General features: G+C 46.6%; 1 pseudogene across 1 annotated transcript; it reads left to right on the forward strand.

The window, feature by feature from the left end:
* The first annotated feature begins 556 nt into the window (after positions 1 to 556).
* On the forward strand, positions 557 to 22,294 carry LOC306803585 (transmembrane protein 151B-like; annotated as a pseudogene). Its single transcript has 2 exons — positions 557 to 646; positions 20,851 to 22,294. The product of its transcript is annotated as a transmembrane protein 151B-like (transcript).
* The last annotated feature ends 1,031 nt before the right edge of the window (positions 22,295 to 23,325 follow it).

Raw genomic sequence — 23,325 nt, forward strand, 5'->3', positions numbered from 1 at the left:
GCTGCTGCTGCCGGACCACGTCCCGCCGCCAGCCCGGGCGAAGTCCGGGCGCTGGGAAAAGCGGGAGAAGTGGCCGAGGCTGAGCTGCGGGCGGCGGAGGCGTGAAGATGCGCTGAGAGGGGGGTGGCCGGCGGCGGGGGCGCACCCGGGGGTGGGGAGCGAGGCTCACCCCGAGAAGAAGACAAGAGAGGGCACCCCGGAAGGGTAGGGGTTGCGAGGTAGTACCCCGGGAAGGGGGCACACCCGGCAGCTCCCAGACGCCCGCAGAGGCGCATCGGGAGCCGCCGGGCAGACGCCTGCCCACCTGGGGGGGCCGGCAGCGGCCGGGGCACCCCCCCTCCGCCTCGTCTTTTCTCCTCCCCTCCGCCGCCTCCTTCCCTCCCTCCCTGCCCGCCTGCCTGGGATGGTGGAGGGAGTCGGGAGCACCCGGCGGGGCGGCCCTGGGCGCGGGGGGCGGCTCGCCCCGGCCCCGGCGCGGGGCGCGGTCCGCGGGGGCTCCGCCGTCTCGGGGTCCCGCAGCCCCCGCCGCCGCCGCAGCCGCCGGTGATGGCCAAGGATGTCCTCGGAGGGGGAAGCCGCGGCGGCTGCAGAGAGCGGGCCGGGCAGCACCCCCGCGCCGGGGCCCGCCGCCGCCGAGCGGGAGGAGGTGAGCGGCGGCGGGGACTCCCCCCGGGCCGGGGGACACCGGAGGGGCAAAGGCAGCCCCGCCGAGGGGACGGGTGCAGGGCGCTGGGGCGTGGGGAGGGTGCCCGGCCGGGGGTGTTTGCGGGCGGGGAGAGCCGAGGAGGCGGCTCCAGCCCGCCCGGTACCTGCAGCCGCGGTGCGCTGGCTGCTGCCCCGCCGGCCCTGCGGAGCCGGGGCCGCCGCGGGACCCGCCGTGATGCTGCCGGGGCTGCACCCGCGGAGCCCCAGCGGGGCAGCGGCTCCGCACCGCAGCGGGGCGGCGGGGGCCAAAGGGGGCCTGCCAGTGGAAGTTTGGCCAAATGAGCCCCTTGGGGTTTGGCCTAGGAGAGCCTCCCCCTGGCCTGGGACTTGCGAGATGGTCAAGGAGACGGAGCATGAGAACGGGCTCGCAGTCGGGGGCTCTGTGGCTTTCAGGTGTTTAGGGGCAAAGGAGGAGGTCATGCTTCTCCTTTTCCCTCGGGGCCTAGGCACTCCTGTTACCTAATCTGCAACAAAAAACAGTGGAAAAAATATAGCGTAATATGTTTCTTCAGATAATCTGTGAAGCACTTGCTGTGGCCTTGCACATCATAGAGAGAGAATAATGGATGTGTCTGAGTGTTGACACGGAATCCTGAGCCACAAGGTATTGGCCAGACAGATCTGCAGGGCTGTGTGACAGTAGGTGACAATGTGTGTGTGCTATCCTGCAGACTTGGGACAGCAAGCTGTCCTGTTTTAGAAATACCTGGGATCTTCTTCTACTAATGTAGCCTTTGCTTCCAACAGTTTTGACAGGTCTGCCATTTACGTCACGCAATCCATGTGCAGTCCATGGAAATGAGTGAACTTTCTTCATAATATGGAGTTAAAAACGAATGTACATGCTCCTGGGAATGCAGAGAGCAGCTTTGAAATAGGCTTAGAGAAGAGAAAATTGAAAACAGAAGTGAAAGCAGCCCTGGAACATTGCTGTGTGCAGTTAGTCTGCTTAAAGCTTTTGTTAACATGTCCCATGGCTCATCAACAGTCACGTAATCCTGTAGTCAAAATTCAGTAGCCTCAACAAAGCCAGTGTGAAGCTGCGGGATGGATACTTAGCTGAAAACCAAACAGCAGTTTTTAGACTACCTATAATTGAAAATTGGCTTTGCAGCTCAGGTTGAAAAAACTGTCATCCATGGGTGAAAATTAAGGTTTTTCTCCTGTTGGATTGTTTTTTAAACACCTGCGACACAGTTTACTGTGAAGAGCTGTGGCTGGATCCGGGATACAGCTGGTGTTCCAGCAGTGGAGCACACCAATGTAATTACAGCCCTGCAGATGATCAATAGATATTTAATGCTGGAAGGGATTTTTAAATTTATTTGGTCTAGGACCGGGAGCTACTGAAGGCTTTCCAATGTATTAAGTCTGCCATAAAAACATCTAAGCCATTTGTAGGAGGAAAGAACTTGATCTCTCTGCTAAGCACTATCTGTATCTTGCTTCATTCTTCCTATTCTCAGTTTTTCTTCTCTTCTAACACAAAAATTTGCACATTTGAGTTTATATCTCAAACGCCTGTGAGATCTTAACTCTACAGTCCTACAGCATTGGACTTTCCTCATGCCTTTCCCATCACCATGTAAACAGTCTTTTTGCACCTTGGCCTGCAGTTGCATGTAAATGCCTTTTATTGGTATTAAATGGGCATTTCATGGGCTCCTCTGTTAAGCCTTGTGGATTTCACTTTGGTCAAATGCATGGACCTAAATAGTAACAACTGAAAATTGCCTTCATTGGGTATTAAATCAATAGAACCCTGAGCTAGTAGCAGAGAACATGTCTGAAGTCTACATTTTTATTTTTGAAAGAAGGACAAGCAAAGGTGCAGCTGCAGAGCAGGAAGGAGAGCAGCAGTTCGGTTACCTGCCTCAGCCCTTGTCCTCTTCTGCCAAGGACCATGTAGGTTTCCTGCTGACTTTGCTGAATGTCAGAGCAAGCCCTCAGATTACCGACAGTGTTCTGATTTGGGTTTTTTCTAATTAAACATTAATTGCTTGAGCTGAATGATCTGGAACAGATGTGCTTGTGTTATCAGTGTAGGATTCTACCATTCCACCAACTCTTGTGAAGAGGAGTCAAGATCTTTCAGGGCAGAGTATGCAAAGGATTCATTTTTCCAAATGTTTCATCAGTTATTGCTGAAGATTGATTCTCTGGAGATCAATCTTCAGCAATAACTGCCTTTGCTTTCCTCTCTGAAAAAGCAGAACCTGCTGCTCTGTACTGCCTTGGTTAAGCAGTAACCAGGGCTTTTCTTGTTACTCTGACAGCCTGTACCTACACCAGAGAGTTGATAGTGACTTTTCTTAATTTCCACCAGTTTATAACTCAATTGGGAAATGGTCTTAAATATTAAAATCTTCAAAGCTTAGTTCAAAATCACGAGGGCTTTTTTCAGGAAAACAAAGCTGGTGAGTAGAAACATCATTTTTTGTTTCCAATGCCAAGTAATCACTGAAGAAAGCTGAAAGCAGCAGCCACTTGACATTTTGAAATATGTATTTGTCTTGTCTGTACTGGCAAAGTTAACTAGCAGTTGCCCATGCCTGTTTTTATCTTCTCTTCCATATTTAAAAAGTTAAATTTGGTATGACATACTGTAATCAGTTTAAGCCATTTAAATAAAAGGGAAAACCTCATGAGTCAATATTCCTGAAACCCACAGTCAATGGCTTTCTGATGGAAATTTTACAGAAAAGAGGGGCCACTTAAAACTGCCTCATTTGCCTCATGTTGCCACTGCAAAACACAACAGGGGCTAATTTGTAAAGTGCTACTTGTAGTCATAATCATGCCAAAGAGGTGTTATAAGTTAAGAAACCATACACAGTGCTTGTTTGCTGGCTACAGCTTTACAGGCTGTCGGGTCAAAAGGGTGTCTGGGACCTTTCCTCTTCAGTGTGCTCCTGGGACACCATCTGTTTGGGGCATTGACTCCATTTAGTTATCCAGCTTTTTTATCCTTTTTCTCCAGCATTTATTTTATTTGTCAAGGCTTATTTTATGGCATTGAAAACACCAGGAATAAAGCCCTTACTGACAGACCACTTAGCTTGAAATTGTCCCCATCTATGGGCTGAGTTGTACCGAGGGGGATGAGAGGTCAAGCAAAAGCTGCTTAGACACCATTGGATATCAATCTCCTATTTGGGGGCTATTTCCTTGTAACTTCTCCCTTCAAAAGCTGCCCAGGGCACTCACACAACAGACACTGCCCAGAGAAGGGTGGGAAAGACTGATTCTTAGGGAAATTGTTTTGCTTCTCCTCAGCTCTTCCAAACCTCATGCAAAAACCTGCTCAGCTAATCCCCTGAATGATAGGTGCTGGTTAGCCTGGTGGAAGGCTGTCACCATCCCAAGTGAGTATGTTTGATCACAGTTAACCTTTTTCAGGCAAAGTGCATGGTATTCCCCCTCTTGAATGAAGGTCAAAGAGGACGGGCCCCTTTCTTCCCCTCCTGCCCTTGGTCTATTCAGCAGATAAAAACCAAAGAGTGCTTCTCATTCCTCATTCCAAATTATTTCCCTCGTAGAGACAAAGGAAAAAGCTCATCAGGAGTGGAAGTATTTTTCATGATCCTGCAGTTTAAAGCAGTATTTGCATTGCAGATTCTGTCATAAGAAAATCCATGCTGAGCCATTGCATCTTTTTTCTGCTTTTGTTCTTTTTGTTGTCCCACTTTATCTTCTGGTCACATGTCTGTTCTTGGTGCCCTGGAGTTGGCTGTCTTCTCTGCACATGAGAAACTGTCAAGAATTTAAAAAAAAATAGATGGGAAATACCAAATGGGTGTGTCTGAGCTCTGAAGGGCAGCCTGGTCTCCAGTTTTGAGGGCCACTACAGGCAGTGTCTTCTGCTCCTCACCACTATGGGTGAGAATGAAGGGAATTGCTCCTTCAGGCTGACTTTTCCAATCTCTCCAGCAGGGGAATTTTTTCAGTGAAGCAGTGGACTGGAGCAACTGTGGAGCTGGTGGAGCTCTGCTACTGGGAGGTTACAAGGACAATTTAGGCAAATGGCTGTTGAATGTATAGATGTCACTTCATGGGAAAGGGACAGACTAGGTGACTTGGTGGTAGGTCCCCTTCAGACTTGGTTTTTAATGCTGTTCTTTCAGGGGACAGACAGTCACCTGATACTGATGGAAAAGCAATGAGTCTGCACATTTTTTGGAAACCCCAAATACTCTTCCTTGTTCTCCCTTTCTCACTTCAGAGACCCCAGAGGATGATCTCCCTCAAAAAGGCAAGTGTGGATACCAAGGATGCTTTGCAATCAGTGCAAGCCATTGCAAGAGTGAGGTAGGAGGTATCTTCTCCCTGGGAATGCAGCACTTTACTTCCTTTCCTCTGTTTCTACACCCTGGAAGAAAATAGCTCAGATTATTGCCAGTGACCAGAGACTTTGTGGAAACAGAGTAAAAGGAGTAAAGTATCCTCAAGTAATCCACAGTGAGTAGGGCTTGTGTCTCCATGTGTCCCAACACATTGTCATGAATTGACACCAGCAGTGGTGACTGCTGAGCTATCACCAGCACTGTAAGGCCCTTTAGTTGTTACAATGACACTGCTGTGACACAGCAGATAAGGCTGTGTCTGAGTTTTCACAAGTTCTGCTTTTTGGATAAAGTATGGTTAAGTAGTTAATTAGTTTTTAAGTTCTAATATTGGAAAATGTAGTTCACTTTCAGACTCCAATCATTCATTGTGCTCCTCAGAGCTTAAGACCTGTAAAGTTAAAAATAGCACATAGTGAAACTTTTTGAGGTCACAGTTGCTGTAACAGCTCTGTTAACTCCCCAAAACTCTAACGGGGCAGCTTCATTTCAGCAGCACTCTGCAGGGAGGCGACCACGAGTTAGAGTGAGGGTGCTGCTGCAGTGGGGCAGGACAGGTCTCTGCCAGCAGCACCACACCAGGGGACAAGGAGTGGGGCTGCCTTTGACAGGCACCCGTGGCAGCTCCTCCTGAGTGCTGCCTGCTCTGCCCACAGCACGTGTCCCCTGCAGGAACAGCAGGGAGCACGAGTGCCTGAAGCAGGCGGGACAGATGACGAGTGGGAAGGATGGAAGAGCCTGGCTGCCCGTGGCACAGGAGGCTGGCAGCCCTCCCAGCGTGGGGTTAAAGTTGTGAAGCAGGAGCTGGCAGCCTCTCTCAAGGTGCCACACATGCCACTGGGAGAGGATGAGGGGGTCACACCCCCTGAAATGTGTGAACTTTTGGCCTCTGTGGTTTTGCATCAGGCAAATAATGCGCAGAGAATCCCAGCTCACATGAAGAACCATTCCTATACAGCTGAGGTGTTGCACATCCCAGTTCAGCATTCAGCCACCAGAAGCCTTGTTCAGGAAAGATTGGTACTGCTGGGCCTCAGGGAAGGGCTGGAAACAGCCACCAGCTGCTGAGAGCAGGGCCTGGCAAGGTAGGAGCTGATAGCAAAGGGCAAAGAGCAGCTTGTGAAGGGTCCTGGCAAGAAAACAAAAGGTAGGTCATTGAGGTGAACTGGCAAATGAGGACTCTGAATAATATGACTTGCAAGGGAAAAGAGCATGCCATGGGTCAAAGTCAAGGCAAGAAATAATAGCCAGGCGTCTTGGCTCTCAGGAACCCTTTTAACCATTAGGTTTTTAAATGAATTTTCAGTGAAGTTTTAACCTGCTGTGCTGTCACATACTGCTGCAGAATGTGTCACAGAGAAGCAAGAGGGAGAGAAAAATGATATTTGTGATGAACACTTGTTTCTCCTGGGAAAGCATTAGCTGCTGGGGTACTCCCATATCTTAGCTGGAGCACCTTTATAAAAACCTGACAGCGCTGAGGTCACAGCTGTGTTCAGCAAGGTGCAGAAATGGGACAACACACTCCCCAAATCTGACAGAGCAGCTGAAGCCTGAGTAGTGGCAGGGTGTTATTGTGGGGGGTGCTCAGGTCAGCAGCATGAGGGACCTGGCATGGCCACAGCCTGAGCTGCAGCAGCCCAGCACTGTGGGGCTGGCACTGCCTCTGCTGAGGTGTGGCTGAAAGGCTCTGGCTGGGAAGTCACACCTGGGGAGGATGGAAGTTGACAGTTCAAATCACAGAGCTATGTTCTGGTTTAGCTAGAAAATAAGTGAGAATAAAAATTAAAATGCCATGTTTCTGGGCAAGCCTTCATTCACAGGTCCCTTTGAAAGACTTTCTCAGACTTCACTGGAGCTTGGATCAGTCTTGGATCATATTTCTCCTGAGGACTTGAGAGCTGTTTCTATATCCTTCATTTAAATCTCAAGGCGTTCCTTTAAACTGAGCAAAGATTAAAAGGGATTCATAATAATTAACTATTTTTCTCATTTATCAAGTCTCCAAGCAGAAGCATTCAATGACTAAGCTGCAAACTAGAGAACTGGTGTGGAACTAACACCTCTCTGGCTTCCTCTTCACCAGGATGTCTTCACTGGCTCTCTCTGCTTTTTCCATCAGGGAAATGTTATCCAGATTGGCTTCAGATCAGTCCCTCAATTCCCCATGTTGAGGCTGAGGAAAAGCTGGGCAGGACACAAGACCTGTGACAGGGATGAGAACACTAAGGCACAGGACACGCTCCTCAAGGATGAAAAGAGTGCCAGCCCCCCTAGGAACTTGGGAGTGGGAAGGAACAATCTTCCATCCTACACCACTGGAGTGTGGCACTAAGATGCCCTGCTGCAGGCTGATGGTGTGCACAGCTGGAGCACAGCCAGCCTCCTCTCCCTGCTTGCTCCTCTCTCAGCCCTGGGGAGCTGCATCTCCTGTGTAAAGGGGGGAGCAAAGCAAGCATTGCAGGATTCCTCCTGAACCCAGATGAGACTTTGTCAAGCACAGAGGCTGGCAGATAGCTACTCTCCCCTTCTCCTTTCCCTGCTGTCCCCATCCCTCAAGGACTGAAGCAGTGGGAGCTGGTCTCACTATCCCTTCTGTTTCCCCTTGGCTGGTGTCAGTTTTCCCTTTAACTCAGCAAAGCCACTGAGTGGACACCAGTGCAGCAGTCAGCAGGCTGCACCTGGCTGATCCCCGTGGGCTGTGGTACTTTTGTGCTGCCAGCAGCATGCCAAGGGTGCAGGGAGCAGGGTCTGGCTCTCACAGGCTGGAGCACACTGCTGAGGATCACTCCACTCTGCAGCCACAGGACAAACAGGTGGATGGATGCTGCCAGCAGCTCCTTCTTAGGATGTCCCTGCAGTGTGGGAACAGGGGCAAGAGCACCTGCCTGGGCACCTCTGTGCAGCATGGCTGGCTGTGCTGGGGGCAAGTGGCTGCCTAGGCAAGAGGCAGGCTGCAAAATACCAAGTGACACAGCCAGCTGTGGCTCATGTCATTCATTTGGCCTTATTAATCCAACAGTGGCTGGGAATTGCATCCCAGGAGCTTTCCTGTGGTTGTGTGATGCTTTATCAGTTAACTGATAAGTGTTGAGGTAAGTTATTTAGTTATACCTGTAAAATTCACCCTGTGTCTACTGGAAAACACCAATATTCAAGGCAGGGGAGTAGGTAATATGAGCACAGTATGATGGGTTCTTAAAGTAGAAAAAAGAACTGTTGTTACTCTCTTGCTCAGAGGCAGCTTGAATCCCAGCTTTCCTTTCCTGATGAACTCATACCCAGCATTGGCATTAGTGGGAAAAATCCTCTGCCTCCAAATATGCTCTTTTTATTGGTACAGAGTCAAAGCCAGTAGCAGCAACATCAGCAATTTAGGGGGAAAAGCAGTAATTTTGTTAGTGCAGCATTTTGGTGATCTTGTAAAAAGCTGCCACAAAAATAGCCCTAATTTCTATTTTGTAAATCATGACTATTTTGTTGCTAGGATTCCTAGGCACTGAAGATGCAACTGCACAGTTTTCCTTGGAGCAGCATGAGGAAGCATCACTTATGGATGTGTTTAGGGCCAAATTCTTCATGACAATCACATATTCACCCTTGTATTGTACCGAGTAGCTTTCCCATCCTGCTGCAATGAGCAGCATATATGTTGGCAGGAATACAAATGTGTTTTATTTCTGGGATTTCCTTTATTTCTGCTTGAAGTACTCTGAAGTATCCTGCAGGACCTAATCCTGAATCTGATGTTTTAGAGTACTGTAGGCTCCTTCTGTCCTGACCTCTGCTTTCCTCCTCTTCAAATGCTGGATGGAATTCATGAGGATGGTTAGTGTGAAATAACAGACTGTCTTTGTATGGTATTTCAGGGGCATCCTAGCATCTGAAATTCAGGTGGATCAGCAAGATTTGTGTCTTTTCATAGTTCTGACTCGTCCTGCAATAAACTCTGCTGTGGAAAGGATTTAATGCTACCATTCTGTGCACCTGCCTACCCTGAGGTGCTCCCCCTGACAGCTCCCTTGATGGAAGGAGGAGATTATGTCTCCACAGGGATTTAAGCCATGAGAAACCAGACATTCCCTGCTCACCACAGGAGGGCAGTTGCCAACGCCTGAGCCAGTGATGCTGCAAACACGTGGAATGCATGATACAGGTTCTTATTTCAAACCTAGGAACAGCATTTCTGCTACACATTGACATCATAGCCCCCACCTGCAGGAAGTTTCCATACTCACAGGAATTTCCTGGCAGATGAGCAAATAGATGTGCAGCAACCAATCTGCTATGTGTTCAAGGACTGGAGGGAGATTATCTGTGATGTAAAATGGCCTTTTTTTGGTTGCCTTCTATCCCTTGTATTTCCCTTTCCTTGCTGCTGGCTCAGCAGGAGCTAGGGGTAATGGGCTTCTTGCCATTCAGGATGGATGGCAGGAGGCATGTTGTTTCAGGCTCCCCAGGAGGGGATTGATGAGATGGCTGTTGTAATGTCTCCCTTTCTCCTTACCAGGCCTTATTACTGATACCTCATGCCGTGCCCAGATTGGGTCATATGGTGGAGGAGCTCTTCTACCCACCATACACCAGTGCCTGGGTTAGCACAGACTGTCAGACTCCTTCCCACTGTGCTAATGAGCATCTGACCTGGTTAGTGCCAGGCTAACCCTGGAAAGCAGTGAGAGGTTGCACTTCTGCAATTGTCATCTCCCTGACTTCTTTAGCTGGTCTTTCACCAGGATCACCTAAGGAGCGGGAAGATGATAGCTGCACCCACATCTGTTGTGGCTGCTTGGGGACAGTGGATAGAAATCTCCTTGTTCTTGCATCATCCCTGTCCACTGCAGAAGAGGTGAAGCCCTTCTCAGCACCAGAGGCTGGTCCTGCTATAAAGGCTCTCCTCAGTTCTGATTAATAGCCCAGCCTAGGGCTTGTCTAGCGAGGACTCAGTGGATCTCTGTGTTAAATCCTCCCACCAGGAGGTGTAACATTCTCCCCTGCCCCCTGTTGACCAAGACTGAGGAGTCTGTCAGAGACAAAATTCTGCTTTTGTCCAGACTCTGGTCACCACCTGCCAAAATGTATGACTTTATATGGTTATTGATTACTCTTTCCCTCTCAAGTCTCTCATTGGGATATATTAATCACAATCATAAATCCACAGGGGCAAATTCAGTTGTGACTGGTGTTAATTTATCCACCATTTTTTCTTCTTTCTTATCTGATTTTATCTCATTTTTCACAGTCCTCTGTCAATGTTTCCCCCCTAGGCAGGAAGATTATTCTTGCTAAATAAGAGGGGAAAAAAAATTACAAGATTAACTCTTTGCTTACATGAGTATAATTCTACCCCCCAGGCTGTGGGGAGGAGAGAAGGGCATATAAGAATTTTTGGAGAAGTTCCAGCAGTGAGAAAGCAACTATTCAGGAGTATCTGCTTTCCAGGCCTTGGATGGGCTGGGGTAACTGCTGGCTCAAGGGTGCTTTGGTGCTGTCAGGCTCAGTGCTGTCTCCATTAATCTTCACCCAGGTCCTTTCTTTGGACATGATTCCCTCCTGCCCCTGCCCAGGCTGCCTGGTCTCTCTCCTCACCTGCCAGCACCCTCCCCCTGCCCCAGTGGTATTGGAATTTGGAGCATGTCCTGGCTATCCTTTTCCCTCTTTCACTTCTTCCCACCTTCTTGTTTCCCCCTCATGTCTCTAATTCCATTCAGGCCAAGTCTTCACTACCCTCTATTTTCTCTCCTTCCTTCATTTCAGACATGATGGCATTTTCTTTCAGCAGATTTGCAGCTCTTAAGGTCAGCCACCAAGGACAAACACACATGGGATTTAAAAGGACAGGAAATGCTTTTGACGTGATTTCCCCCAAGGAGAATTTTAATGCTTTTGAAGTTGGGGAACACAGGTACCTGTCTGTGAACCAGGTACAGACAGGCAAGGGCCCCAAACTGTCCACAAAACAAGCAGAATAAATTCATGCTGTGGCAGCATATTTTCTGCTTATACAGCTCATGCTGGAGTTTTCAAGGAGACTGAAGAATAAAGTCTGACAGAAGAGGAAAAGTCATTTTGTCAGTAGACAGATATGGGGAAATAGCAAGGATAAGGCAAAATTATAGATCAAAGGTTTAAAGAATGTGACTCCAAAATAATTTGGCGTATTTCCCTTAGACATCACAGGCTGTTTTTTCCCTTCTATTGGTGTCAGTTTGGAAACTTTCAGTTCAAATTTATTGTGCTGGTCAAAATTGGCAGGGGACAAAACAAGAATTTTTTCAGTGTCACTGTGACCATTTGCATGCCATGAGCACTGAGGCAGCTGGAACGAGAGATGCTTCAAGCCCACACTGCTACACAGATACTTCTGGAGTAAAATACAGCTACTGGTGAAGGTCATTCATAGCAGGCTAGGTGATTATGTGCTCTGTTGAAGCTTTTGGAGTTTTTCCCTTAGTACTGTATGCAGAACTGCTCATGGAATAATTCCTGGCAGTGAACACTGGAAAGGTGAGGAGAACCTCAGTGTCCACATGATGCTTACAGCCTTGTTTTTGTGATTGGCACTTAGCTTTGTGAAAACAGTTGTCTTGTATAAGTTAATGGGGTATTTAGCTATTAGACTGGCAGGGTTCTGCAGGAATAATTACCAGATTTGACACTGTTCACTGGAATTAGGCATAAAATCACTGCTGGTAACATTTACAGTTGGCACAAACATTAGCAGGCAGGTCTATAACGATGAGATGAGCACAATTCTCCTTAGGGATCTCCTTCACTTGGTAATTTAGTTACTCAGTCCAAAGCCAAATCTGAAGTTACACATTTCAGGGTGCAGAATGCAGCCAACCTTTCAGCTGTCTTAAGGAAGAGTGACTCAAAAAATACATGGAAGCCAAGTGAGTGAGAGGTTGAACGTGAACTCTTGGGGTGTTGCTGGGCAGAAATCTCTTAATGCAACCCTTGAAGACAGTAAAAAGGGGGAATGAGTGGGAGTGGAAGGTGATCTTATTTCTTGGTATGATGACAGTGAAGTAAGTGGTGGAGTCCTGTGTTTACTTGCAAGGTACAGACTTAGAAAGGATCTCAGGGTGCTGAAGAGACAGCAGAGCACCAGAAAGAGCTAGAGCAGTGAAGTGAAGAACTGAAATATTTTGGCTCTTTAAATTGCCAAAAAGAAGGCTGAGAGATGTCATAATTAAAATGGAGAAGTGTCTTCTGAGTGAGAAGGCAGTCATATAAAAGAAGTCTTTCATCACTTGGATCATGGGGATCCTCACTGCTGAATGGGGGTTGAAGTGAAACAGAATTACAAAGGCAATAGAAGTTCATCACCAGAACAAATTTCATAAGTAATTGCAGATTCTTCATTTATTTTAGGCTATATAGCTAAAACAATGTATTTATGGAAGATGAGCTTTTACCAGCCACGGGTTTCTGAGCTCTCCATAGGATGGCAGAGTGAAATTGCATTGCCTCTGAGACACAGGAGCTATGAAGAGAAGTGTCTCCCAGTCTCAAGGTGTAAATCTAAATTGGGTTGTAATATAAGCTGAACCTTCCCGACCCAGCATAACCATGCAAAGTTGGTAGGAGAAATTTCTGTGACTACCTGTAAGGGTTGAAGAGCTGTCTGATGGTTTATTCTCTAGTAAGAATCCCTGCTACTAGTGGATGGCTGGTGGGTGAGTCCTGCTATCAGGCCTGCTCAGAGGACAGCAAAAGCAGCGAGCCCACATGGCAAAATAGAGACTCCAGAGTTTCAGGTTAGGCATTCAAAAACCTGGGCTGCTGGAATCAGTCTGGACTTCTCTGAGTATCAGAGTATGGCCCTTCCTCCTCCTGCTAAGTGGGGAGCTCCTTTAGAAGAACAGGGATACCAGACCACCTTGGCTTCTGCCTGGAGGAATTAATTTGTTCTATGTACCCATAAGAGAAAGGGACCTATAATCATAAGCACAATTTGCTTATCCAGAAACGTGTTGTTCTTTAGCATCAGTGTTACATTTTGAATATGTCTTTTAAGGAAAATTCAGGGTTTGAGGGAAAGTAATTTTTCATTCTTGGCCACCCCCAGTACAGTCACTTTCAGGCTCACTTAGGGTGGTTACCAGGTACAACTTACCTACCAGTGCCCTAAATCCGGCCACTTCTGGGGAGTCAGGGGATGGGTCAGGGAGCCAAAACCCTGACCCCCAGGCCTTTGCCCCTGCCACCAGAGCACGCTCAGCTCCAGGTGTTAAGCAGAGGATGTGCACCCCCCCTCGACTCTCTCTCCACCTCTTTACAACAGGCAAGATTAACAGCCCAAATCTGCACACTCCTACAACACAGAGCATGTTTGGATGCTTTTAATTATGGTTGCTGCAGCCAGAACCTGACCTGCCTGCCATTGAGCCAGGAGCTGGATGAGTATGCCTGTGCAGGGGAGGCTCCACCTCAGCCCTTGCAAACGTGCTTTTGATCTTGGGCATCTGCCATCACAGGGTGCCTTTGAAGGCAATTGCCCTTTCAGCCACTGCCTGGTTGTTTTATCATTTGCAAGTTGAGTTTGTTAAAGGAGAAATAATTGAAATGTTGCCAGTCTGGAAACTCCTGTCTCCTAAGGGTGTCAGTAGAAATTCCAGTTCTCCATCAGCAGTTAGGGATGTCCAGTTAGGGATCTCCACAGGGTTCAGAACAGAGACACCCACAGACCTTGGCACTCAGGCCACTTCTCGCTCGTGGCATTTTCCTCATGCATGCTGAGATCTACTAAGGAATTTGGAAAATATTTTTGGTATCTGTTTTAAACTAGGGAAGAGTTAAGTGAATTTTGGCATGTGATTGTGGATAGTTTCGGTAAGAGTTACCAGGAATTTCCAATCCAGTCAGGTGCAATGGGAAGGGAGGCTTCTGAAAGCAGTTCAGCAGCATGCCAGAGACTAGCAAGATGTTATTAACTGCATGTGTATTTAACACAACTTGAAATTCATAAACAGTGATACTGACAGCTCAGCTGTGCTGCTTCATGGCATTCCATTCATAACAGGAGATTTTTACAATTTGTACTGTCATCAGAGCAGGTTGGGAACTTTTGGGTGAAACATTTGGTTTGACAAACCCATTCCTCTTCACAATACTGTATGGCTGTAAATCTAATGTAAATCTAATACTAATGGCTGTAAAATCACAGAACAGTTTGTGTTGGAAGGGACCTCACAGCTCCTGTCATTCCAGCCCGTTTCCATGGGCAGGGAGAGGTTGCACTAGACCAGGCTGCTCAAAGCCTGTCCAGCCTGGCCTTGAACCTTCCAGTGATGGGGCATCCACAATTTCTCTAGGCAACTTCCATTCTCGTTCCCTCGTCCCTTCATTCCCCCTCTTCCTTTCTTTCTCATTCCCTCGTCCCTTCTCTCCTCCTCTTCCCTTCTTTCATTTTCCCTCATTCTTTCCTGCACTCCTCTTTTCCCTGTCTTCATATTCCCTCGTTCCTTCCTGCATTCCTCCTTTTGCCCACTTTCTCATTCCCTTGTTCATTCCAGCAGTCCTCCTTTTCCATTCTTTCTCTTTCCCTCATTCTTTCTTGCACTCCTCCATTTTCACTCTTTCTCATTCCCTCATTCCTTCCTGCACTTGTCCTTTTCCTCACTTTCTCATTCCCGTGTTCTTCCCTGCACTCCTCCTTTTTCTCTCTTTCTTGTTCTCTTGTTCCTTCCTGCACTCCTCATTTTCCTATTTCTCATTCCTTCGTTCCATCCTGCGCTTCTTTTCCTCACTTTGTCGCTCCCTTGTTCTTTCCTACACTCGTCCTTTTTCTCTCTTTCTCGTTCATCATTCCTTCCTGAACTCATCCTTTTGCATTCTTTCTGGTTCCCTCGTTCCTTCCTGCACTTGTCCTTTTCCTCTCTTTCTCGTTCCTTCTGCACTTTTTATCACTTTCTCGTTCCCTAGTTCTTTTTTGCTCTTTTTTCTCTTTCTGTTTCCTTCCTTCCTGCTACTCCTTTTTTCTTTTCTGTTCCCTCGTTCTTTTGCATCATTTTTTCTTTCCGTTCCATAATTCCTTCCGCAACTCCTCTTTTTCTCCTTTCATTCCTAGTTCTTTCTGCATCATCCTTTTTTCTTCTCATTCCTTGTTCTTTTTTGCAATCCTCCTTTTCATCACTTTCTCGTTCTCATTTTTTTTGCACTCCTCCTTTTTCCCTTTCTTGTTCCAGTCGTCCTGCACTCCTCCTTTTCTCTTTCTCGTTACTCATTCCTTCTTTTTCCTCCTTTTTCTGACTTTCTAATCCCTTTTCTTTCAAACTTTCTTTTTCTTTTTTTTGTTTCTTTTTTTTATCTCTAATTTTCCTTTCTTTCTCCTTTCTTGTTATTGTTCTTTTCTTTTCCTTTTTTTTAATATTTTCATTTTTGTTTCTTCCTTTGTGATCTTTCAGTCTGTCTTTTTCTTTTTTTCTTTTTCATTTTCATTATATTTCTCATTCTTCTTTCTTTTCTTTCTTTTTTCCCATTTTCTTCTTTCTTTTTCTTTTGTTTTTTCACTTTTTCTTTATCTTTCTTTTCTTTCACTCTTTTTTTTCTTTCTCCTTCTTCCTCTCTATATTTTTCTTTTTTTTTTTTCCTTCTTTTTTCTTTTTATTCTTCTTAGTTTTTCATTTTTTTTCTTCTCGTTCTTTCACTCTTTTTCTTTCTTTTCATTATTTTGTTCTTCTTTTTTTTTCTTTTCATTCTTTCACTCTTTCTTATCTTTTTCTCCTTCTTCATTCTTCTTTTTCTTTTCCTTTCATTCTTTTTCTTTCTCTCATTTCATTCTTTCTTTTCTTTCTTTCTCATTCTTTCACTTTTTTCTTTTTTTTTTTTTTTTTTTTCTCTTTATTTTCTATTGCTTTTTTTTTTTCTTCATTTTTTCTTTTTTTCTCTTTCTTCCGTTTTTCTGTCTTTTTTTTTCTTTTTTTTTTTTCTCTTTCTTTCTCTTTCTTTCTATTCTTTCACTCTGTTTTTTTCTTTCTTTTTTCTTTTTTCTTTTTTTCTTTTCATTCTTTCACTTTCTTTTATTTTTTATAGGTTTCTTTTTTTTTTCTTTCTTCTTTTTTTTTTTCTTTCTTTTTTTTCTTTTTTTTTCTTTCTTTCTTTCTTTTTTCTTTCTTTCTTTCATTTCTTTATTTCTTTCTTTCTTTCTTTCTTTCTCTTTCTTTCTTATTCTTCTTTCTTTCTTCTTCTTCTTTCTTCTTTCTTTCTTTCTTCTTTCTTTTCTTTCTTTCTTTCTTCTTTCTTTCGTCTTCTTCTTTCTTTCTCTTTTTTTTTCTCGTTCTTTCACTTTCTTTTACTTTCTTTCCATTATTTTGTTCTCTCTTTTTTTCTTTTTTGTTCTTTCACTCTTATCTATCTTTATCTTTCTTTATCTTTCTTTATCTTTCTTTCTCATTCCTGTTCTTTCCTTTTCTTTCCTTTCTTTACTTTCTCTGTCGTACCTTCTTATTCTTTTCTTTTTCACTCATTCATTCTTTATTTTTTTTTTCTTACCCTCTCGTTATTTCTTTTTCTTTCTTTTTCTTTCTTTCTCATTCTTTCATTCTTTCTTTTTCTTTCTTTTTCTTTCCCGTTCTTTCACTTTTTTCTCTTTTTTTCTCTTTCTTTCTTTCTTTCTTTCTTTCTTTCTCTTTCTTTCTCATTGCTTCATCTTTCTTTCTTTCTTTCCCTTTCTTTCTCATTCCTTCGTTCTTTCTCTAGCTTTCTTTCTTTCTCGTTCCTTCGTTCTTTCTTTTTCGTTTATTTCTTGTTCCCTCGTTCTTTCATTCTCTCTTTTCCTTTCTTTCTCATTCCATCACTTCACTCCTCCTCTTCCTTTCAAACCCTTTAGGCTGCAGATATAGGCCTGGCACCTCTACATCCATCTCTGTCGTTCTCTGGCTTTCTGTTGGGCTCTCTGTCTGTTTTCTTCAATTATGTTTCTCTATTAACATTTTCCAGGGGTTATGCTTTTATTCCACATCAAAACAACACAGCATTCCTCAAAGGATGCAACTCCTGTTCCCTGGCTAGCCCAAGTTATCATGGAAATTATTAGTTTCCTTAAACATTTATTGTACTCATCCAGAAATACAAGCTTGCCCTGTTTCAATCCGATACACTGTGTACGGGAAGGAGAAAATTCCACACAGTGCCACAAACATAATTCTTGTAAGGAGGTGGTATGTTAATTAATATAGTCTGGGAGCCACTGGTTTAACATATTAATGAATTTGTTATGCAGAGAGAGATGAAAAGATAATTTCCTTATTAGATTTTTGAATGTCTGATACTTTTATTGTAGTTTTGTTCTATTTCATGTCTTTCTTACAAACATTCTAATAGTGCTTCTAACACTATAATTGTGTTAGATAATTAGTTCAGTAAAGAGACTGAGAAGTGGGGGGTTATAGGCCGGACGAACATAGTCAGGACCATGAAAATAAGCAGGACAACCGTGGAGGTAGACCCTGGAAGGGAGATCCTTTCATAACTGAGGACCTGCAGAGACTGAGCTTTGCTTAGGAACAACAGCAGGAGTGACACAGAAAAGTCAGGTGAAAGAACTTGTGTTTTTTACCAAAGTGTTTTGAACATGAAGGCCCTGCTGAGCTGGGCTGGTAGGTGTGTGAATCAGATGTGGCAGTGGGCTCTATGGCTGCATGTCTTCACGAATGCAAAGAGGAGAGAAACTGCCTTTTTTGCAGGCTTCTGTGAGAACAGTGGAGAAAATCTGTCTTGGGTTGATCCAACCCTTTTAGTGCAGTGGGTTGAAGACCATTTTTGAAGTCCCTCCAGAGGATGCACGTAGAAATGCCATCTTGGACCTGCAAATCTCTGAGCTGCTGCCAACCCAGCTGGGTGCTGCTTTAGGACTGGTGGAACCAGAGCTATCTCATCCCCCAAAGGGGAGATGGCATTTCATGGAGATAAGCTCATTAGGAGGCATTTGCCCACTCTGATATGGTCTCTGATAGCCCTGAGCAGCAGGGCTGGTTGAACCACTTCTTGGGCAGAAGCCAGCCTGTGGGTTGTAGATCCGACCACAGAGAAGCTGTTAGTCAAAGCAAGTGAGATAAAGGGAAGGTGGGATTGCAGTTTGCCTTTGGCAAATAGTGCCCTAGCTGGCATGGGACAGCCTTGTCATCTGGCTGACAGTGCTTCCAAAAGTCATAGAAGAAAATGGGGTTCCTGGAGCTGCCTGGACAACTAAAGCACTCACATTAAAACTGACTGCTGGGCATTTTTTGGTGGGTTCACTGTGTGAACCATAAGCAATTTTAAGTGAGAGGTACCTGCAGAAGCCTGAATGAGAGGAAAAAATTCATGTCCTGAGATACTGTCCTGCTGTTCCTTCTGCACAGTCTCAGGGCCTGGAGTAGAGACATGTTAATATTTAAAGTTTTATTCACCTCGGAAAATCTCCAGGGAAATTTTAAAAAAATGGATACAACTTTGCAGTTCTTTATTACAGTTTATATTTTTGCATTACTACTGAAGTTAAAAATTCAGTTTCATGTCAAGAAGAGACAAAGAATAAAAGTCTGTAATTTCCAGTGGGTTTCTCATGAGTCAGAGAGCCTGGGGCTCTGACCTGGTGTAGTTTGGGGTAGTAACCCTGCTGAGACTGAGCAGTGGGCATCTGATGAGAGTTTCAAGAGATTAAACTCTCCATGACTGCACATAGACTGCATGTAGGGGATTCACTCCCAAAACTTCTCTAGTTATTTTTTAGCTGATTTAGGGACTGCCTGAAGCCACCTTGTGGCTTTCCTCTAAGTTTCATGCAAAAGGCTGAGAAAAACAGCCTTGTTCTTACCTATACTGAGTTTTTTTTTCACTACCCTACCTACAGAAGTTATGTACCCTGTACTTTGTAACCCACTTAGCTTCTCTACATGTGTTTTAGCTGCTGTAAAGAGAATACAGAAGGCAGAATACAGCCCAGAATAATTATACTTTGTTCTGACACATGTACAAAAGTTTTGGCATAAGAATATAAATTTTTTTACAGATTCCTTCTGCATCAGGAAGAATCAAGGACCAGATTCCACCCCAAGTCCCTGCAAGCATATACTGGTGTAACTACTTAAAATCAATAAAATTAGTCTGCACTTACCTAGTGTCAGATTAAAAGCTATGAAATCAAAACCCCATGAAATTTAGTTTTGCAGTGTTCACAGCAAGTCGTAAAATCCTCTGTGGTTACTTAGAAGTGGTTCTCTGTCTCAGGAAAAAAAAATAGCAAAGTAGTATTAAATCTGACCCTACAGCCCTGCAAAGTTAGATGCTTCCATCTTATTGAGAAGCCAGCAAACTCCTCTTTCCAGTGGTGCCATGCTATTGTTTCCTGAGTTCCGAGATGCTTGCTTCTTGCCAGTTCAAGATCACTTACTGAATCCTAACCACTGTAGGTCCAAGATAAGCTTTACTGGGGGAGAAATTTATCTGTGGAGAAAGAAAGAGAAGACATTTCCTGAACCTAGCATCTGTTGGCATCTACAGAGCAGTTTGATGCATTAGAGGTGGGCCCTTGGGAGAAGGAGTAACATTGTGCTTCTATTTTTGCATGAAATCAGGCTCGGCAGAGGGCATGATGATGCATGAGTATCAGTGTGCATCTGCTTTCTCACTGTCATTTCCTCAGTTGGGAGAGGCAGGGGATGGCAGCAACAAAAGGGATGCAAACAGCCCTCCTCATTACCTACTAGGGCAGTGGGGATCTTTCTTCATGCACTCTCTACAGACAGACAGCTGCCAGCCAGTGTTGTAACTCACGCTGCCACTGCTCTTTGCAGGGACACAACTCTGTTTCCACTAGGTGCTTGGCTCCGTTTGGCATTTTCCTTTATAGCTGAACATTGCATGACAATGCAGCTGATTCACTGCACCAGGGCTGGACTAAAGACTGCAGTTGTGCCCTCTCAGGGGATGAAGTGGGAGTACAAGAGTATGAACCCAGCTCTGCTCCCATCCCGACTTTTGGGACTTGGAAGAGGGGGGTGTGCTGTTTCAAATATTCACGCATGCATCCTTAGCTTCAACACTGAAGCTTTCAAGCATTTTAGGTCAGAGCTGGTGTAACCAGCCTGAAGCAATGCTGCATCGTGCTGTTATCTTGACAATTTTTTGAACTAAATGTGCTTGAATCTAGTCATTTTCCTGATGGCTCATCTCCAAGAAAATGGTGTCGATCATTTGGTAGGTTTCAGGGTTGGATGTGAGTCAGCTCTGAGTCAGGCAGCAGCTTTAGCTGCATGAAGTGCTGGTCCTCCTGTGCTGGCACAACCTGTGGGGCTGCAGCTCTGCGACAGACACTGCTCCTGAGCCTCCCCAACAGCAGCATGTGGGAACTTAAGCATGGGGCACTCATGAAGCAAAGGGACAATTCCACAGCCCCACACTTTTGGCTGTTCACCTGCTCAGTACTCTTGACCTCTGAAGATGGCAGGGTGTGTAAATGATGCTGGCAGCAGGCAGGGAGAAGGAGATGGGGACATATCTTGCTCCTTGCAGAGGTGCCCATCTGACAAGGGTGTGAGCACAGCAAGTCACTGCTGCACAAACAACTTCCATCCCCAGAGTGAGAAGGAAGCAAGTAGAGAGCTTTGTCCAGAGTCCTCTGTCCCCGACAGGGTGTTTCTGTTTATATTGACATTTATATTAAGTAGGGTGGTGTCCCAGTTCTCAGGCAGTCAAGAGAAAAGCCAGACACAGCCTTGACGGCAGCAGTGTGTGTTGTGCAAAGCAGCGTGACTGACGGGTTCCTCGCTCTCTCTTTGTCTTTCTCTCCCCTTGCACGGCGGTGTGATTGAAGCAACGCCCCGTGAAACAGTCCCTGAGCGCTTGCATGTGCCGAGAGTCCCACTGGAAATGCCTGCTCCTCTCCATCCTCATGTACGGCTGCCTGGGTGCGGTGGGCTGGTGTCAGCTGGCCAGAGTCACCAAGCTCAGCTTCGATAGCTCCTTCAAGGGCAAGTCTATGATCTACCACGACAGCCCGTGCTCGGACGGCTACGTTTATATCCCACTGGCCTTCCTCTCCATGCTCTATGTGGTGTACCTGGTGGAGTGCTGGCACTGCCACGTCAAGAGGGAGCTGCAGTACAAGGCGGACGTGGACAGCGTGTACGAGTGCATCAGCCGCATGCAGCAGGCCACGCCGTGCATCTGGTGGAAGGCCATCAGCTACCACTTCGTGCGGCGGACCCGGCAGGTGACCCGCTACCGCAACGGCGACGCCTACACCACCACGCAGGTCTACCACGAGAGGGTCAACACGCACGTGGCTGAAGCCGAGTTTGACTACTCCCACCTGCGGGTACAAGGACACTCTCCAACGGAGCTCCTGGGCTTGGAGAGCTACACAGCCACCAAGCTGAGGTTCACCCAAGTGCTTCAGCTTTGCCAACATCGAGTCTGAGAACTCTTACCTGACTCAGAGAGCTCATTTCTTCACGGAGATCGAGGGGCCTAGAGACTACATGGAGGTGAGGGAAGGCATGCAGCTCAAAAACGTGGATTTTAAAGAGCTTATGATGGCTACGGAGGACCCGGACCACCTGCCGTGGTACGTGTCCATTATGCCTTCGGTGGCAGCCATCCTGATGATCTCGTGGCCGCTCAGGGTGCTCATAGAGTACCGGACTGCTTACGTGCACTACCACGTGGAGAAGCTGCTGGGGGTGGAGTACACGGCGCCCGCCACGGCCGAGGAGCCCCTGTCCCGGTACCGCATGCCCCGGGGACGCACACGCAGGGGACAGCACCGAGCTGGAGTGGCAATCTGCACCAACCGGCAGCTGATCCCCAGCTACTCGGAGGCCCATGCTCATGGACCTGGCCGGCTCCCCGGCCTACAGCAGCTACGCGCCTGTCGCTACGGCGACGCGGCCCACGGCTGCGACGCGCTGCAACCGCGCCTCCAGCACCTCCTCCATCTTCTCGCGCCACGCTTTCCACAGCTGGCAGCGGCAACTCGCGCCTCTCCCTCACCACCAGCCGTCTTCTCGCTGTGCCGCGTGCACGGCTCGCACAGGACAGGCCTCTGGCGGAGCCGCAGCAAGCAGCATCGCCGGAGCGCGGCTGCCAGGAGAGCGGTTGTGCTGCTCCTACTCCAAGCCAGCTGGCTGTCAACGAGAACCCCCCCACCTACCACGACGCGCGGTTCTTCCCCGTCCTCATCGTGCACAGGCCCGAGGGGGCAGGACAGGCGCCATTTCTACGTCAGGCGCTCCTCCTGCCTGGAAACCTCTCTGTGACGGGGCTCCGTGGGGCCTTGGCCCTCTGCTCTGGGCGGGATTGCAGAGGTGACACCAGGGATGGGTGACCTGACCACAGCAGGTCAGCTGGGCGAGTTTCAGCTCTTCTCCCTGCCATTGCAAGAGGACATAGAGACTCTGACCAACACCTAACCTCATTTCCAAGATTTTCTCCCCTTCCACCTGGTCTCCCATGTCTTTCATTCCCCACCCTCCCCACTCCTCACCCTTCCTCTACTCCTTGGTTCCCTGCCTCTCCTCCCATCCCACCCCTCTTCTTTTTTTAACATTTCAGTCACAGCATTTGATTGTTGTGGCTGCTGGAGGATTTTAAATGCTTGTGCTTTGCCAGTACATTTGCCCTCCTGGATGATTTGCAAGGTAAGAACCTCAGATAGAGCACGGCACAAGGCACACAGCCAGCCAGAGTCAAGTCAGAAGGAGAATTTGGATCTGCAGGTGCTGAGTCACCTCCTGCAACCCCAAATGAGGTGCTTTTTAAAAAGTTTATTTTCCCCAGTCCTTTTTTCCCTCTTCTGTCATTCCTTCTCTCTTTTGTTCATGTTCTTCTTCACTTGCTTCACCCTCATCTTCCCTTTTTTTCAGTTCTCTCACTTCTGTTTTCCAGTTTTCCTGGGGTTTGTCCAGTGAGGATATCTTTCAGGGTGTAATTATCTTCCATTGGGCAAAAGTAAGGTGTTCATGGCACAAATGCCACTGACTGCTCACAGCCACTAATGAAGCCCCTGAGAAGTGCTGAGGACTTTCTTTCAGGAGCAGTGAAGTACACTGATACAGCAAAATGCCCTTTGCTCACGCTGCCCTGCCTGGTCTGCAGCAGAGAGGCAGCTGCATTTCCAGCTGTAGTTTACCTTGTCCAGCTCCACCCCTGATAGCAATTGTTGAGAGCCATAATGTAGATTAGTGCCCTGTTAATGCCACTATTTTTAGGACAGTAGGCCTGGTTTGTGGTTGTGTCATTCCTTCAACTTGAGCGCAGCAGCACAGGCTTGACAAGGGGAGAGGGCTGG

This window comes from Erithacus rubecula, assembly GCF_903797595.1.
Source record: "Erithacus rubecula genome assembly, chromosome: 6".
In the NCBI taxonomy this organism is placed as follows: domain Eukaryota; kingdom Metazoa; phylum Chordata; class Aves; order Passeriformes; family Muscicapidae; genus Erithacus; species Erithacus rubecula.